This window comes from Rhinoraja longicauda, chromosome 9 (genome assembly GCF_053455715.1).
Source record: "Rhinoraja longicauda isolate Sanriku21f chromosome 9, sRhiLon1.1, whole genome shotgun sequence".
NCBI classification, from domain to species: Eukaryota; Metazoa; Chordata; class Chondrichthyes; order Rajiformes; family Arhynchobatidae; genus Rhinoraja; species Rhinoraja longicauda.
The window spans coordinates 46,291,453-46,310,713 of NC_135961.1; the positions used below are offsets into that span (position 1 = coordinate 46,291,453).

A 19,261-nucleotide genomic window follows, 5' to 3' on the forward strand; every position below is an offset into this window, starting at 1 on the left:
TGTACTTTATTAACTGCAGAACCTTTAGAGGTGGTAATTGCTTTTATCTGTGTCTATTTTGAGCCAAGCATTTAATATTTTTATTTACATGCACTAGACAGCATTGTTGATATTAGCTAACCTGTGTAAAAAAAATCAAAATGTTGATTCTCTACCCAACATTAAGTTCCCAGCCAGCTCCTGTGTCATAAGATTGTACAGCATTAAAACAGGCCATTCAGCCTGTGCCAACCATCATATCTATCTATACCAATTTCGCGCCTACATCTATATATATATATATATATATATTACTAAAACTCTCATCTTGTTTGTTTTAATCCTTCCTTATTTTTGTGCCCCCGTCACACGATAGCGTGACAATTTTAGGACCACCTTACCATTGTCCTGGGGTCACCTTAATGCAAGTTTCATTCAAATTGGTCTTATATTTTTAAAGTTAGAGACATTTTAAAGTTTAAAGATGACCATTTCCAAGTCCCTGGCCGTCAGATGCGTTTGACATCACAATGGGACCCGCACGAGTGATGGGAGTGGCGGCCAATGAGGGAGGGGGGGGCCCACGATGACCACCAGGAGCGGGACCTGGCAGAGTGACGGGATTGGTGGCCAAATGGGGGGGGGGGTTTCCGGGGCGACGAGCTGCCGCTAACGCACCCACTCCATCCACCCCTGAACCCCCCACCTCCATCCCCCACTCACCCACTCCATCCCCCTCAACAACCCCTTATCCCTCCCCCCCCCCCCATCCCTCACCCACTCCCCCTCCCCCCAGGAGGACAAGCTGCGTTTCCACGTCAGTCCGCGCGTGCGCAGTTGGGGCGACCTATGATTTTTCGACTTTGAGAAGATGTAAACGATAGCGACCCGTAGCGAGCCGCAGCTCGCTTCCGGCCACGTGAGGGGGGATGGAGTGGTTGAGTGTGTGAGCAGGGTGGGGGGGGGGGGGGGGGGAGGGAGTTGAGAGGGGATGGAGTTGGATGAGTGGGTGAGGGAGGGGAGGTGAGGAGCGGGGTTGAGGGGGGATGGAGTGGGTAAGTGCGTGAGGGTGGAGGGGGTTGAGGGGGGATCGAGTGCGTTAGTGGGGGTTAGAGGGGGGTTGAGGGGGGATGGAGTGGGTAAGTGACGGGGGTGGGGGTGGGGGTGGAGAGGGTGCTGGACCAATGCAGGAGAGGTTTGGGGCCAATGAGGGGGAGGGGCTGCTGAGTCCTCAAGCTGCCACTAACTTTAATAGATGCGCTCCCCCCCCCCGCCGGGATGACCGGCGCCTGTCCCGGCGTGCCCCAGCCTTCCTCCCGTGGTGCAGCGCGGCGGTAGTGGGCCCAACAAGATGGCCTTCGCCGATAATCACTGCTGTGCTGCAGGAGAGGCTTCGGTCCATGGATCGCTCTGGCTGCAGTGCTGGCGGCACGGGGCCGAGATAAGTGGTTCCCTCTCCCCTTCCCTGTCCCCCCCTCGCCCCCCACGGCCCCGGGGGACACTCCCCACCCGGCAACGGGCTATGTCAGTTGGAGAGGGTTGCCATTGGATCGTCAGTTGGGGGAGGGTTGCCCCAGGAGAGACCCGCAGGAGAGATTTGGACCCAACGGGTCCACCTCAGTCTAGTCAGTTATATGTTCCTCGATTCCCAGCTCATTCAGCAATCTGTCCAGATGCCTCTTATATGTTGTCACTGTCCATTCCACTACTACTTTCTCCGCAACTCAGTCCATGCACCCACCACATTCTGTGTGGAAAGGTTGGCCCTTTGATCCCCTTTAAATTTCTCCCCTCAGTTCCAAAACCTTTTCCCTTGAGTCTCGGATTCCCCTACCCTGGGAAATAGACAGTAGCAATCCACGATTTCACAAACCTCTGCAAGGTAACCCTTCAATCTCCTTCACGCCAGGGAGAACAGTCCCAACCTATGCAATTTCTCTATAACTCAAGTGCTCCAGTCCCAGCAACTTTCCTGTTAATCTTTTCTGTACATTCTGCAACATCCTTGTGAATCTTTTTTAAACCTTTCCTGCCTTAATCATGTCCTTTCGCTGTGTCATTTACCTTTCATCACACATCTAAGTAAAATAGAATTAGAACATTTTAGTTAATGAATATAATAAAAACTGGATATTTTTAGCCATCTTTTAACTTGCACTAAACTCTGAAATTTCACATTATGTAAATACTGCTGCACTGGTTTCATCTTTGTTTGTCCTTTGGCAGCTTCAGGTTCCAGCCATCCATTACGTACCTTGTAAACCAGATAAGATTGGCACCTGCTGTTTCACATCTGTGCATCACCAATATGTATTTAACTTCCTGTTTCTATGCTGAGCTTATCTCTAATAGTGGCAATTGTATCCTAGAAAATGTAGGTTGTGCCATTAATTCTTTCAATGTATTACTGCATCAAAGTGCTTTGGGCTTTTATACCGTAATGATTGTGCATTATAAAACTTGATATGCAATTTAAACAATGTGTAAAATTCAGTTAAAATCCCAACTGATAACATGATCTTGGTGAGGGTTGTGAATTAATATTCATAAGATCATAAGTGATAGGACTAGAACTAGGCCATTCGGCCCAACAAGTCTACTCCGCCATTCAATCATGGCTGATCTATCTCTCCCTCCTAACCCCATTCTCCTGCCTCCTCCCCATAACCTCTAACACCCATACTAATCACCAATGTATCTATCTCTGCCTTAAAAATATCCACTGACTTGGCCTTCACTGCCTTCTGTGACAAATAATTCCACAGATTCACCACCCTCTGACTAAAGAAATTTCTCCTCATCTCCTTCCTAAAAGAACGTCCTTTAATTCTGAGGCTATGACCTCTCGTCATGGATTGTTGTTAAAAATTCTGGGTGACTGACTTCCTGCAGGGAATAAATCTGCCAGCCTTATCTCATTAGATAGCCAGTACTTTTTCTGATAGACAGACAGAACCCTTTTACCACCCCTCTACCCCCCGCCGCCCCCCGCCCCAGATTAAAATGTCAAATACCAGAGTGCATAGGTTCAAGGTGACCACTGGTGTCATTATCAGCTGATAAATAATATATCAGCTGGCAGTGAGAGAAGGTTGTTCTGCTGGTATTTCACCTGCAGAAGAACTCACAATTGGTTGAAGAAGCAGATCTCAAATGAAAGTATCGCAATGAGCTCGTTAAAAAATGGTTAACTTGCAAAACAAAGATTACAGCGAATAGCACATTTGGATATGGAGTCAGTGTCAGTCGAAGATAACGTTTAGGGACAATAGACACAAAAAGCTGGAGCAACTCAGCGGGACAAGCAGCATCTCTGGAGACAAGGAACGGGTGACGTTTTGGGTCGAGACCCCTCTTCAGAGTCTCGACCCGAAACTTCACCCACTCCTTCTCTCCAGAAGGAGTGACGCTGAGCCACTCCAGCTTTTTGAGTCTATCTTTGGTCCAAACCAGCATCTGCAGTTCCTTCCTACCCATAACTTTCAGGGAACTGTATTTGTAATGTTCAGTCAAACAAAAAAGATATCCATGTTAATGTTAAGATTAATATTAATCTGATGTTATAATAAATATTAATGTTACGATTAATATTAATCTGATGATATCAGACGAAGCTAACAGAAAATCTTACATTTCAACCACAGATGGTGACAATATTTTTTTTGAGCTATTTGTACATGTCGTTTTCTGAACTAAGAATATAAGAAAACCACCAAGTATTGGAAGGAAATTGATGAAAATGTGCTGAGTAATTTGAATGCAGAGGAACTGAGTACACCAATCCCAGTGGATTGGTGCATTTGTCTTCAGTGAGCCCCCTTTGCTGGTGGGATAGGATGGGCATGTGGATTTGGAGGGGAAGAAACAGATTTTTCCCAGAAGGTGAGACTTTTAAAGATCAAACCTATCATGGAAAATCATATTAAACAATGTGCCAAGTAATGTTAATAATTTTTAACCTTTTAATTATGTCAAAATTGTTATTTTACACGCATGTAAATCTGTTGATAGGAATAGTTGGTAGGGTTTATTTTTGGCAGAAAAGTTGTCATTTATAAGGCTCCTGTGCGCATGTGTGTGTAAACAAACACAAATGTGCGCACACACGCATGCGGATATACAAGCGCACACACGCGCACACAAACTATGAAGTATAAATAACTGAATTGTTTCCCCTTCGGTACAATTTAAGTAGTTGATTGTTAAAATATAAACAATGATTGAAATAGATTATTGTACAACATTGTGTTTTGGAATCCTCTGCAAGGAAGCTGCCAGTCCTATCCCTCCATTAGCAGGTTTCCATAATGACGACAACTTCCCAGTCGCAGGTACCTATCCATGCCCTGAGTTCATCCGCCTTACCCATCAAGCCTCTTGCATTAAAGTAAATACAATTCAATCCAATGGTCGTTCCTCGCTCCCTGCCATGCTACTGCCTATAATGTTCACTGAAGTTTCTTTCATCGCCTTCCATACCGACCACCAGTCTCTCACCTGCATTCGGTCCTGCTTCGGGTTTCCCCCCCCCCCCCTCCCCCGCCAATCTTGTTTAAACCCCCCATGTGGCACTAGCAAACCTGCCTGCCAGGATATTGCTTCCCCTCCAGTTCACATGCAACTTGAAGGGAACTAATATATTGGCAGGCTGATTTACTAGTGCTATACGGGTGGGTTTAAACTAGATTGGTAGGGTGGAGGGATGTGCCTATGAAAATAAACCTGATCGGTTTCAAGTTCACCTAGTTTCTTTCATTGCTGCACTTATCAAGTCCACCTTTGTTGCTTAGCATTGTTGGCGTTACCTCACCTGCAATTCAGTGTTTTCTCCATTTGGACTGAGTTTAGAGGAGACAGGAGAGCCAAGTGGTCCTTCTGCCAACTAACCCAACAGCGTATCGTAGCACTTGATAATATGTCAACAACACCCTCCTTTTTCTTGATGATTGAGACAGATTAAAGGGAAGTCAATTACCCCACTGAAATTTGCCCTATATTTTGTGAATTGAATATATTTGAGCAAATTTCCAATTTGTTTGTGCTTTAGGTGTTGCTACTTCTGGAAAATAAGTGTTAAAACTGGTTGCTGTCAAGACTCTTAGATTTTATTGTAAACAGTACACTCAGCTTTTTCACGGAGTGATAGCTGGCTTCTGTAATGGTGGGATGGGAAGATAGATGATGAATTATTGACTGCATGTCTCTCTCTGCCTGAGATTCAGCTAACTAAAGGGCCTGTCCCACTTTGGCGATTTTCTAGCCGACTGCCGGCGACTGTCAAAGTTGTAACAGATCGCCAAAATTTTCTTTTACCTTACGACAATGACCACGACAATGCCGAGTCAGGTCAAGATTACACCGTCTTCGGAAACATCGCAAAATTCCCACGCTGTCAATGCCTCTCTGGCGTCCTAAATTTCGCTGAAATCACTGACAAGTCGGTAATTACTTGAGAGTTTTGAAATATAACATCTTGCCCGGGTTACTTGAAAACCAAGCTTCACGGTAACAAGGCATAAACTGGATTGACTTCCAGTTTACTAATAGCAGTATTAAGAAATTTAATTTTAAAAGTGGTTAAATGGATTTTTGTGTGGAGTGTGGGCATTCTTTGAAAATGTACAGGAGATGCATATCTGGTTTCTGGGTTGCATATCTGGGTTGGGAGCCTACTTTAAATGTAATTGCTGATGGCCATAAACATCGCGAAAATTCCCACGCTTACCTGACCATCAAACTGTTGCCTCCAATCTACCTGTCAAATGTCCTGACGGTAAATAAATTGGTTAAACACAAGTATTTTATGGTATCTTCAAATGACTTTACTTAATTTAATATTACGTGCTTCTAAATGCATCTAAGAGAACCTAGCAAACCTGGGGACAGCATGCGACAGCGCCCGCAATAAGCAATGATACCAGGCTTCAAGCCAGGTGTCGCCGAGAAATTTCATACTGGATGATTTCTCAGCGACGTGCTGAGATCCACTACGATTCTTTGAAGACTCCTCACAATCATGCCCGCGACACCCCGGCGAACATTCGGCGACAGCCTAGTCGCCGGCAGTCGCCTTAAAATCGCCTAAGTGGGACAGGCCCTTAACTAATATTAGTCAATCCCTGAAAGTACACTACAACCTACCCAATTATCTGGAAGAAAATATACTTAACATATATTTAATATATTATGATTGATTGCAATTTATCTTATAGAAATTTGTTATTACAGAAAACCATGTGATAGAACATTCTTTTTAATGCTTGAGCAATAATTATAAAGGTAATGTGTAAAAATTATGACTCATGTATGGATAGTAAAATTCCATTTAGAAATTGGCAGTGATATTTAAATAGGAGATGACATTAAATAAATATTTCAAACACTAATTACTCAATAACCTAATGGAAATGCTGAAGCCACATATCAATATTTTTATCACTTTCATTGAATTTTATGGAAGAGTACACAATTTTATATTTAACACCATCACTGAGTACATTGTAGTTAAGGTAATAGTATCATCAACAGCATCTATGTACTAAAACTCTCGTTTGTTATCTTGTTTGTGACTGAACTTCAGCCAAAACGGTACACGATAGCGCGACAATTTTAGGCCCACTTTGCTCACCATTGTCACTTTAGTGATAATGCAAGTAGTTTTATTGAAATCGGTGTTATATTTTTTAAGTTATTCACATTTTAAAGTTTAAAAGGAGGGGAGGGAGGGGGGAAGGGGGGAGTGGGGGAGAAGGGTGAGGGGGGGGGGTGTTGAGGGGGAAGGACAGGGTGCTGCACCAATGCAGGAGAGGTTTGGGCCCCGCGGGTCCACTTTGTCTAGGTAGTTCATAAATATGTTAACTTTTACCCACGTAAGTCTTAGCTCTCTTTAAACAAGGTATGTTGGAGTATTGTGTTCAGTATTTGGAGTATTGTGCTTAGTATTTGGAGTATTGTGTTCAGTTTTGGTCATCCTGCTATGGGAAGGATGTCATTAAGGTGGAAGGAGTGCAGAAAAGATATACGGAAATGTTGCCAGGACTCGAGGCCCTGAGTTATAAAGAGAGATTAGTGCAGGAGGCTAAGGAGTGATCTTATCGAGGTGTATAAGATCATGAGGGAATAGGTGAATTTACAGTCTTTCACCCAGGGTAGGGGAATCAAGAACCAGACCACCTTTATGTTTAAGGTGAAAGATTTAATAGGAAGGTGAAGGGCCTTTCAATCAGAGGTGGTGGGTGTATGCAATGAGCTGCCAGAGGAGGTAGTTTTAAAGCATAACCGCATTTTAAAGACACTTGAACAGGTACATGGATAGGAAAGGGTTAGTGGGATATGGACCAAATGCTGGCAAATGGGACTAACAAATGGAAGTTTGACTAACTGGTCAAACTTCCCAGGATTTCCTCCTCCTCCAAGAGACTGACCAACGAGTGTTTTTATTCACAAAATGCTGGAGTAACTCAGCAGGTCAGGCAGCATTTCGGACTGAGGACTGTTTTTATGATAGTTTCATTGTCACCATTACACATAGTTTTTAAAAAAACATCCTTATTTACTCGAATAGTTGAATTTAAATTCTCCAACATCCATGGTTGAATTTCAACAGATCAACAGGAGAATCGGCTCTGGAGAACTGTGTGCCTCTCGACCTTATTTTCACCTGCCATCATACCTTTTAATGTTGTTTCCTGGTCCACCACAGCTAGCTTGCCATAAACCTGGTATTGGATCATCCTAGAGGAGGTGTTTCAACTGCTCAACTCAAACCAGTTAATAGTTGTGATATAGAAGACAATTTTTATTATTATTTGCCCATGATGTATGTGTCAGAATTATAGTCACTAGCAAGTCTAATCGAGAAAACTGACTACCACAATATGTATTTTTAAGTTTTTATGGTAACACAGCTGTATGATTTTAGAGTAAGTGTATCCAGATTTTATTTGTGTTTAAATTTAATTTGCCCAATAATTTCAGTTAAGCAGCGTAAAAATAGGGCCAAATTGCAATTCATTGCCAAAACAAATGAATTAAAAGATAAACAAAGGAGACCGTGGAGGTATGAGAGAAGGTTGAATGTGGTTGGTTGGGACATTATATTAAAAAAGTATAAAGGTGACAGTGCCTCGCATTAAAAATAAGACTTTTTTGGCGGCATAGATTTAAGGTGAGGGGAGAAATGTTTCATGGGATCCTGAAGGGGAACTTTTTTTACATAAAGGGTGTGGGCATATGGAACAAACTGCCGGAGGAGGTAGTTGAGGCAAGTACTATTGCAACATTTAAGAAATATTTAGACAGGTACATGGATAGGGTAGGTTTAGAGAGACATGGGCCAAAGGCAGGCATGTGAGATAGACACAAAATGCTGGAGTAACTCAGAAGGTCAGGCAACATCTCTGGAGTAAAATAATAGGTGATGTTTCGGATCGAGACCCTTCTTCACACCAAGAGTCAGGTGAGAGGGATACTAGAGGTATGAAAAGGTACAGAACAAATCAGACCTATTGCACCTATGACTCAGGAAAAGTGGTGCCAAAAATGGTCAATTGTTGGCTGTGGAAGAGGTAATAACGAAGGGATAAGAACAGTGAAGTTTCACCCTTCATTATCACGTCCACAGCCAACAATGGACCATTGTTTGGATGGGGCATGTTGGTTGGCATGGGCATGTTGGACCGAAGGGTCTGTTTCCAGCTGTATGACTCTATTACTATGACAAGGAAAAAAAGTGTACTTTTCAGCCACAAATAATATAATGGGAAAAATAGCTCAACCACAGCTGACAGGAAAACTAAAAGATGGTATGCTGTCAAGGGAAGATACTAATAATGTTGACAGATTGGCAATAGGATTTGGAGCGTTATCTAGAACTCAGCAAAGGAAGACCATGAAATTGATACAGGGAAAATACAACACGGGTAAACTGGCAGGAATAAGATAAGTGAGGGCAAATGCAGAGCCCCTATAATGGAGACAAAGGAAATGGCAGAGAAATTGATACTTTGTGTCTGTTTTTGTGAAAGACTGTGAGACTGTGATTCATAGATAACACTGGGTCAACAATGACGACAATGACACTCACAGTAGGGTGAACGCAGGTGATATGGTAGGTGACGGACAATAGCGACAAGAAGGTCCGGGTCTGCATGGGGGCGCAGTCCCTCATCATCAGTGTGCATGTGAGAGGACGCTGGCGATCTCAGGAACGGCCTCCCAGAGGCTCAGTCTTAACCCGGCAGTTCAGTCTTGACTGTGAAGGGGAGGCATGGGCAGTCTTGGGCTTGTCCCCGACACTCGTCCCAGAGGCTCAGTCTTGGCCTCAAGGGGATGCAATGGATGTCATGGGCTTGTCCCGGCACCTCAGTCTTGACCTTGAGGAGGAGGCGCTGGTGGTCTCGGGCTTGACACGGTGGCTCAGTTTTGGCCTCGAAGGAGGACCTGACTGTCTAGAGCTTGATCTGGTGACTCAATCTTTGCCTTGAAGAAGCATTGACAATCTCGGGGTTACCCCAGATGCTCAGTCTTGGATTCAATGGAGACGCTGGCTGTCTAGGGTTGTCCTGGAAGCTCAATTCTGGCCTTGAAAGAGACAATGACTGTCTTGTGCTTGTTCCAGTGGCTCAGTCCTGATCTAAAAGGAGATTGCAGCGATCTCAGGCTTGTCTCTGCGGCTCAGCCTTGGCCTTGTAAGGAAAGTGCTGGCAGTCTCAGGCTTGTCCCAGCGGCTCAGACGTTACCTTGAAGAGGAGGGTATGGTAGTCTCGGGCTCATCCTGGTAACTCAGCTTTTGCCTTGAAGAGACATGGTCGGCCTCAGGCTTGTCCTGGCAACTCAGTTTTTGCTTCTGTGTGCAGGCACAGTCCCTCATTGTCTGTGCGCAGGTGAGGAGGCACTGGCAGTCTCAGGCTTGTGCCAACCACCCAGTCTTAGCCTCAAGGGAGGCACTGGCTGTCTAGGACTTGTCATGGCAGCTCAGCCTTGGGCTCAATGGAAGAAATGCTGGTGGGCTTGGGTTTGTCCTGGCGGCTCAGTCTTCCTCCAAACCTGCAAATGGGGAAAACAACTCGTGGTGATGTGCCCCACTTTCTCTCCCTTCCTCTCTCTCCTTTCTTCTTCACTCTCTTCCTTCCTTTCTCCTGCTTCCTCTTTCTCCCCTCTTTCCTCTCTCACACCTTCCTTTTCCCTTCCTCCTCTGGCTGGCATTGCCATGGTTTTTAAGGAGGAGGCTAAAGCTGGACTAATCCAAGAACAGCTAATTGAACACAGCTGTTGCCTCGGCTCAATGAAGAGCTCTGTCCAGGGTGCTGATGTTTTCCAGTAGCCAAGCACTGTTTGTCAGTGGTATTTATTCACAAAATGCTGGAGTAACTCAGCAGGTCAGGCAGCATCTCAGGAGAGAAGGAATGGGCAACGTTTCGGGTCTCTTCACTTCTCTTCACCTCTCTGCCGAGTACGGGGATCGGAGCGACACACGAGGGAAGAGGGGGTGTCACAAGGCAAAAACCGACCAGAAATACAAATCAATCAATGGTCAAGTAAGAATGACGAAATGAAGGAAATTATTATTAGTAAAATAAAACTACCATAGGAATTGGTTGGTGTGAAAGCTGAGAAATCACCAGGGCCCACGACCCATAACCCAGAGCTTTGAAAGAAATGGCTTTAGAGATGGTGGTTGTTCGGGTTATCTTCTTCAAAATAAACAGATTTAAGAATTGTTCCTGTAGATTTGAGGGTCGCAAATGTAACCCACTGGCTAAAGAAGGAAGGAGAGAGAACAGCGGGTCAGGCAGCATGATGGAGGGAAATGGACAGATGATCTTACAGGTCAGGACCTTTCTTCGGACTAAGGATCATCAGTCTGAAGAAGGATTCAGACCTGAAATGTCGTCTGCCCATTTCCCTCCACAATGCCGCCTGACCCCTTGAGTTCCTTCAGCACTTATTAAGATGGATTAAGACTTGGTTGTCGGATGGATAGCACGACAAGTGGAAATAAGTGGACCTTTCTCAGATTGGTGTGCTGTGATTAGAGGAGTACTGGCAGATAAAAAAATAAAGAGGAAGAAAGTGTAAGGTCATGCATATTGCTGCACAAAGCCAAAATTGGAATAGTGCAAAATTGGGTAATGGTCTTCATGTTCGAAGGAACCTTGGAGCTCTTATACACAAGTCAATGAAAGCAGTACAGCAGTCAAATGGTATATTGACCTTTGTTACCAGATGTGACTTTAGGACAATATGGTAACTGCATGGATAAAGTCATTATGTACATAATTTGTTTCTGTGGTCATCTGGCTTAAAACCAGGTTCTGATAATATCCTTGGGGATAGACATACAGAGAAAAACCAGCAGTGACTTATTTCTGACTATTCAGTAGAGCACATTAAAAATGCAGCTTTCAGATTTTGATGGGTAATCAATCATGGAGATTTTACTTGTCCTTTGCCAGTAACAGGGTGGGTAAATTGAGGTCAACCATAGAAATCAGTACAGTGCAGATATAAGAACAGAACACAGGATTCCACACAACCCACAGTTATGCCTGTCTTTTTGTTGGTTACGATGACCAGTCTTTGTTCCAAATGTACATTGCCACCATCGCCCAGTTCTTTCACCATTACATCCATGACTCCATCTTCTGCATCGGAGCAGAACTCATTGAATTTCGTCAACTTTACCATTAATTCAACCCTACCCCCAAATTCACTTGGACTATTTCTGACACGTCCCTCCCCTCTAATGCAACAGCAACATTTTACACTTGGTCACATTAGGAGGAATTAGAACAAATAGCCAAAAGCTTGTTCAAAGGGGTGGGTTTTAGATGACTGGTCTTTGAATATCAAGCTTATTGAAAGCAATGCATCTCAAGATAGGAACCCACCATGTAACCATTGCATGCCAGGTAAAATGCAGCAAACAGTTTTAAATGCTGAACTAATGCAAATTAAAATTGATATATAGTAAACAATTTTTTAAAATGTAATTCAAACATCGAATGGTTTCAAACAGTTAGAAGTTGACATTTTTAAAAGGAGGAAAAAGAGGTGGAGACATTGAGAGAGAAATTTCCCACTACCACTACATAATTGTTTTCGCCGATCTACTTCTTCTTTTGACATGACAGAGGTAGGGTTGATGACAGTGGGACATGCATTTTCAAAGAAGCATTAATAAGGAAAACAGGCCATGAGTATTAAATCCAGTTATTGCATGAAAAAAGCACATTCCTTTCGAAACGGTTAGTAAAATTCTTGAAAAACTAAACCACACACTATGTTGATTAACAATTGGGAAGTAGGGTTCAGTTTGAACGCTGCTGGAGTTTGCACTTCAGTCATATAGGTGTTGAGCAGCCTGTGAAGATTGTTAATGCTTTAATTTGATAACATGAATCATATGCGACTGGAGCAGATGGCAAATGTCACAGACCCTGCAACCGTGCAACAGATGAATGTTGCAGCTGAGTCGTCCAGATCTGAACAATTATCTGCTGAAGCAGGCCATCTTGTTTCATCAAAATGGTGATAGTTCATGTTTAAAAAATATTTATTAATGTGGAAAAAGATAATGTCCTGAGTGAACTAAAATAGTTTGAGTTAGAGCTGAATCTAAGATTATTTGACATAGGAGTTGACATTGTTTAGTTTATTATTGTCACGTGTACCGAGGTACAGTGAAATGCTTTTTGTTGCGTGGTATCCAGTCAGCGAAAAAACTATACTGGATTACGATCCAGGGTATAGATACAGGATAAAGGATATAACATTTATATAGAAACATAGAAAATATGTGCAGGAGGAGGCCATTTGGACTTTCAAGCCAGCATCACCATTCATTGTGATCATGGCTGATCATCCATAATCAGTAACATGTGCCTGCCTTCTCCCCATATCCCTTGATTCCGCTAGCCCCTAGAACTCCATTTAAATCTCTTCTAAATTCATCCAGTGAATTGACCTCTACTGCCTTCTGCAGCAGAGAATTCCACAAATTCACAACTCTCTGGGTAAAAAAGCTTTTTCTTATCTCAGTTTTAAATGACCTCCCCTTTATTCTTAGACTGTGGCTCCTGGTTCTGGACTCCCCCAACATTGGGAACATTTTCCTGCATCTAGCTTGGCCAGTCCTTTTATAATTTTATATGTTTCTATAAGATCCCCTCTCATCCTTCTAAATTCCAGTGAATACAAGCCCAGTCTTTCCAATCTTTCCTCATATGACAGTCTCACCATCCTAGGGATTAACCTCGTGAACCTACGCTGCACTCCCTCAATAGAAAGGATGTCCTTCCTCAAATTAGGAGACCAAAACTGCCCACAATACTCCAGATGTGGTCTCACCAGGGCCCTGTACAACTGCAGGACCTCTTTACTCCTATACTCAAACCCTCTCGTTATGAAGGCCAACATGCCATTAGCTTTCTTCACTGCCTGCTGTACCTGCATGTTTACTTTCAGTGACTGGTGAACAAGGACACCCAGGTCTCGTTGCACTTCCCTTTTTCCTAATCTGAAACCATTGAGATAAGCATCTGCCTCCTTGCTCTTGCCACCAAAGTGGATAACCTCACATTTATCAACATTATACTGCATCTGCCATGCATTTGCCCACTCACTCAACCTGTCCAAGTCATCCTGCAACCTCCTACCATCCTCTTCGCAGTTCACACTGCCACCCAGCTTTGTATCATCTGCAAATTTGCTAGCGTTACTTTTAATTCCATCATCTAAATCATTAATATATATCGTAAATAGTTGCGGCCCCAGCACCGAGCCTTGCGGCACTCCACTCACCACTGCCTGCCATCCAGAAAAGGACCCGTTTATTCCTACTCTTTGCTTCCTGTGTGCCAACTAATTCTCTATCCATGTCAATACCCAACCCCCAATACCATGTGCTCTAATTTTGACCACTAATCTCCTATGTGGAATCTTATCCAAGGCTTTCGGAAAGTCCAGATACACTACATCCACTGGCTCTCCTTCATCCATTTTACTTGTCACATCCTCAAAACATTCCAGAAGATTAGTCAAGGTGGATGGAAACGAGGGAGAAAGGTGGATGGAAACGAGGGAGAGGGGCTGAAGACTGGTGATGTGGGTGCTGGAGGAGGGTGTTATGGGGAAAGGAGAAAAATGGGAGGAGCAGGTGGATTGGAAGGGGAACACAGGAGTAAGGGTTACCTGAAATTAGAAAAATTACTGTTCATACCATTGGGTTCTAGACTACCTAGAGAGAATATGATGTGTTTGAATCTTTTGTTAGAATGCAGCATCTGTTCTCTGTCCTGTGTCTTTACTCTGATAGTCTGTCATGGCCAAGTGTTTGAGATGTTTTTTGCAAACTTTGCTTAATATTGGTTCTGCCACAGTTAATATGAGTTCTTAGTGGTCTTTCCATACATTATCAGAGTTTTCTTTATGAAAGTCTCATGTAAACTTTATCATATCATATCATATCATATCATATATATACAGCCGGAAACAGGCCTTTTCGGCCCACCAAGTCCGTGCCGCCCAGCGATCCCCGTACATTAACACTATCCTACACCCACTAGGGACAATTTTTACATTTTACCCAGCCAATTAACCTACATACCTGTACGCCTTTGGAGTGTGGGAGGAAACCGAAGATCTCGGAGAAAACCCACGCAGGTCACGGGGAGAACGAACAAACTCCTTACAGTGCAGCACCCGTAGTCAGGATCGAACCTGAGTCTCCGGCGCTGCATTCGCTGTAAAGCAGCAACTCTACCGCTGCGCTACCGTGGGAATTTTGCATTCAGGAAGTGTCGAAGTTCTCTTGTGTTAAGTTCCTTAATGAACTCTTTGAATCACTGGTGTTCCCTGGATCCATCTTGGTGGTTGTTGGCTCAGTACTGGTGGCTGATTATCGGATTTATTGATCCGCACGGTAGGTCCTTCTCAACCATGCATGCAGTGCTGGTTACTTGTATTTAAAACAACATCCCTACTTTCTGAAGTGCATGATAATGGGCCGCAAATGATCATGTTTTATGGGACCATAACCTCACCCAATATCAGTGACTCAGACACCTGGCCATAAATCTACCATGACAAGTGTGCATTATGCGACCTTATTGCTTGTAAAGGAATCTTCTGGGACCTGAACTTCAAACAGAAAAGAACAGGAAGCAAGCAATGAACTTCATTCACTTGCCTGGGGTGAATTTTGACTGGTGACAGGAGCATCAATGTAGTTCTCCATTTGGCCTTGCCTCGCGATCCCTGTAGATTCAGCTGTGCAGTGAAATATCCACCTGTAATCACAGGGAACAATTCACATTTGGCTTAAAATAACAGTTCAAGAAAACCACTGAAGATCTGTGCTCTCTCTCTGTGTCGCAGTTTGCAGAAAGAATAACGGTATGTTGCTGTTTCTCTCATTGGATGTGTATTTCAGAGGAGTGGAAGTCATGCTTCAGCTGTGCAGTGCTTTGGTCAGGGTTATTAAACCAGGAAGTGCAAAAGAGCAAATTGTTAGATGTGTAGACTTGTCCTGAAATCTTAAAAATTGACCAGTGACGAGGTTGCTGCAATAATTTTAATTGCCATACATGCCTGAGATTTGGGGAAGTTTCCATTAGATAGGAAAATAGCTAATGTAACTCCTTTTTTTCAAAAGGGAAGAAAGAGACAAAAAGTTTTTTTAAGTTTCAATCCTGTCTGACTGAGATAAATGTTCGAAGCTATTATTAAGAAGAATACATCAGAATACTCATTAAAAAATGCACGGTAATCAAGGAAAGTCAACAGGGTTTTGCAAAAGGAAAATCATGTTTGAACAATTTTTTTTAAAATAATGTTTATTCCTGATTTTTTGTTAATACAGCTTTGACAATTCAATGCATGAACACATTTGAACTGATAGATATCCCCCCACCCACAATACCATTCAGAGGGTATACAACTTAAATTATACAAGGAAAATAAGTAAATAAATAAACATAAACATAAACATACAAATGATGTAAAATAATCATAGTTAAAAACAAAAATAAATAAATACCCCAAAAAAATCAATTGTTAGAGGTTTTTAAGCAGTACATCATATTATCTAGGGCGCTAACATGCATAAAAACAGACAGGAGGGAAGCAGAAAAATGGGAATGTTAAGACATATCAGGGACCATTCTAATACTTCAATTCCACTCTTAATTACATGCACACATATCAAAGACTACTCAACCATAAAATTATCAGAGCCTAAAGCATCAATACAGCTAAGGAAAGGTTGCCATATCAATGTAATCTTGTCAGCTGACTCCCTAACAGTGTACCTAATCTTCTCCAATTTAATAAAATACAACATATCCTTAATCCACTGTGCAAATGTTGGAGGGTTACAATCTTTCCATCTGATCAAGATTTGTCGTCTGGCCACCAGCCTGGCAAAAGACAGAAGATTTAGTTTATTATTATTTAATGCACGATTTTGTGTTACCACACCAAATAAAGCAAGGGGGGCTGACAGTTCCAAGAATTCATCAGTAGTTTGGGAAAGCATATCGAATATTTTTGCAAAAGGAAAATCATGTTTGAACAATTTATTGGCATTTCTTTAATGAAGTACGTGGATGAAGGGGAGACCAGTGAATATGCTATATTTAGAGTGACGGATTACATTTGATAAGATGTATTAGCTCAAGGTGTAGGAGGCAACATGTTGGCGTGGATGGAAGATTGGTTGTTGAGCATCAAGAGCAATTTGCCACAGAGATCAGTGCTGGGGCCTCAACTGTTTTTTTTACCGTTTTCTACGAAACTTGGATCAAGCTGTGAAATCTCAGATGTAATTATAGTTTGCCCTTTACTAGACGATTCAAAGCATGCCAGGTTTACAGAGAAAACCAAAAATCAGATGATAAAGTCAGCCTCCGAAGTACTCTTCTGTCCAGACTGTCCTCTGGAAATAATGTGTGGGAAGGAACTGCAGATGCTGATTTAAACCAAAGATAAACACAAAAAGCTGGAGTAACTCAGCGGTTCAGGCAGCATCTCTGGAGAAAAGGAATAGGTGACGTTTCGGGTCGAGACTCTTGCTCTGAAGAAGGGTCTCGAACCGAAACGTCACCTATTCCTTTTCTCCAGAGATGCTGCCTGAACTGCTGAATGCCAGCTTTTTGTGTATGATATCTGGACATCCCCATTCTCATAGCAAATCTTTCTTTCATAATATCATGGTGTTGCCTCTGATACTCCATCTCCATTTGGTGTCTCAATCTTCCTAATTTCCATCCTAAAGTCTAATTTTTATTTTTCTATTTTGTCTCTGTCCTTCTCTCCATTTGGCTTAAAGCAATATTCTGCATTTGCCATTTCCATATCATCTGCAATTTATGATCAATATCCCTTTGAATCTTTTGCTTCGTGAGATGAGAAATGGCAGTCACGGACCACCAAGCGTTTTATTGTAATTAATGTTTTTTCTTTAACTAAAAAGAGCAAAGTGAACTGAAACAAAACTGTAAAAGTAGTTCAAGCATGGCGAATCTGAAAGGCAAAATCCAGCTGTGACTTGAATGCTTCAAGTCAAGACTGATGACTTTATAAATTTGGTATTTGTTCCTACATGTTTACATTGCAGTTAGACCTGCAATTATTACCCTTCACTAATTTTCCTCACTCAAAATGGTTTCTGTTTCAGAAGCCACTTATGAGTTGGTAAATTTGAGGTCACATTCAGCATAGACTGTTGAGGGCTATTTCTTATCATAAAATATTTTAGTGAATCAGGTGGGGATATTATAGCAATTGTTGACATTACTGAAGCTGGCTTCTTATACTTTCATTGCATGAAAGCTCACCCGAATATCTTGTGACAAAAATGGAAGTTGTTAAAATTGCTATTGACAAGATTAGAGGTGCTTTTGTATTACATGATGTATTGCTGTTGTGTTGGATTTGTCCTTGGAAGGAAAGGAGATCTATTGGGCTCTGGTACATATATTATTCATTGTATTTGTCATGTTATGTATCTCACTGAAGTTCTTTGGGAACCACTCTTCTACAATTTTAAATAACTAATTATTGGAAAGTGACTTTTTATTGTGCTCACGCTAATCATATAATCGACATAATAGACGTGCAATATTTTACTGAAAAATTTACTTCAGGTTAAGTTTTCTAATAATGTTGATTATGTTATTCAGTAATGCTGAAGCAACGTGGCAATTATGGGTCCAAAGGTCAATAACTCATTTTGTCGTGCACAATTTTAATTTTCTCCCTTGAACATTCTCCTTGCATTAGAAATCTCTCATCACTCCCTGAAGACAATCTTATGTCTTTCACAGCAGTTTAAGGGCCTGTCCCACTTTAGGCGATTTTAAGGCGACTGCCGGCGACTAGGCTGTCACAAACAGTTCGCCGGATGTCGCGGGCATGATCGTGAGGAGTCTTCCAAGAATCGTAGTGGATCTCAGCGCGCCGCTGAAAAATTTCTCGGCGACAGCGGGCTTGTTGCTTATTGCGGGCGCTGTCGCCTGCTGTCCCCAGGTTTGCTAGGTTCTCTTAGATGCATTTAGAAGCACATTATATTAAAATAAGTAAAGTCATTTCAAAATACCATAAAATGCTTGTGTTTAACCAATTTATTTACCGTCAGGACATTTGACAGGTAGATTGGAGGCGACAGTTTGACAGTCAGATAAGCGTGGGAATTTTGCGATGTTTATGGCCATCAGCGATTATATTTAAAATGGGCTCCCAACCCAGATATGCAACCCAGAAACCAGATATGCATCTCCCGTACATTTTCAAAGAATGCCCACACACTTTTTGGAAAAATCCACTTAACCACTTTTTAAATTATTTTTTTTAATACAGCTATTAGTAAACTGGAAGTAAATCCAGTTTATGCCTTGTTACAGTGATGTTTGGTTTTTAAGTAACCCATACAAGATGTTATAGTTCAAAACTCTCAAGTACTTACCGACTTGTCAGTGATTTTAGCGAAAATTAGGACGCCGGAGAAGCATTGACAGCGTGGGAATTTCGCGATGTTTCCATAGATATTGTAATCTCGACCTGACTCGGCATTGTCGTGGTCATTGTCGTCGGGTAAAAGAAAAGTTTGGCGATCTGCTACGACTTTGACAGTCGTCAGCAGTCTCCTTAAAATCGCCTAAAGTGGGACAGGCCCTTTACTTAATACCTTAGCTCAATATCTCCAACTGTAGATTTAGATTCAGGACTTAAGTGTTATACAGGCAATGTATGATAACACAAAAAGCCTCGTAATCAGTGTTAG

General features: G+C 42.4%; 1 protein-coding gene across 1 annotated transcript in view; it reads left to right on the forward strand.

Moving 5' to 3' along the window:
• The window catches only part of tarbp1 (TAR (HIV-1) RNA binding protein 1), a 159,331-nt gene that overhangs the window by 131,821 nt on the left and 8,249 nt on the right, over positions 1-19,261 (forward strand). The gene's annotated exons all lie outside the window — the stretch shown is intronic.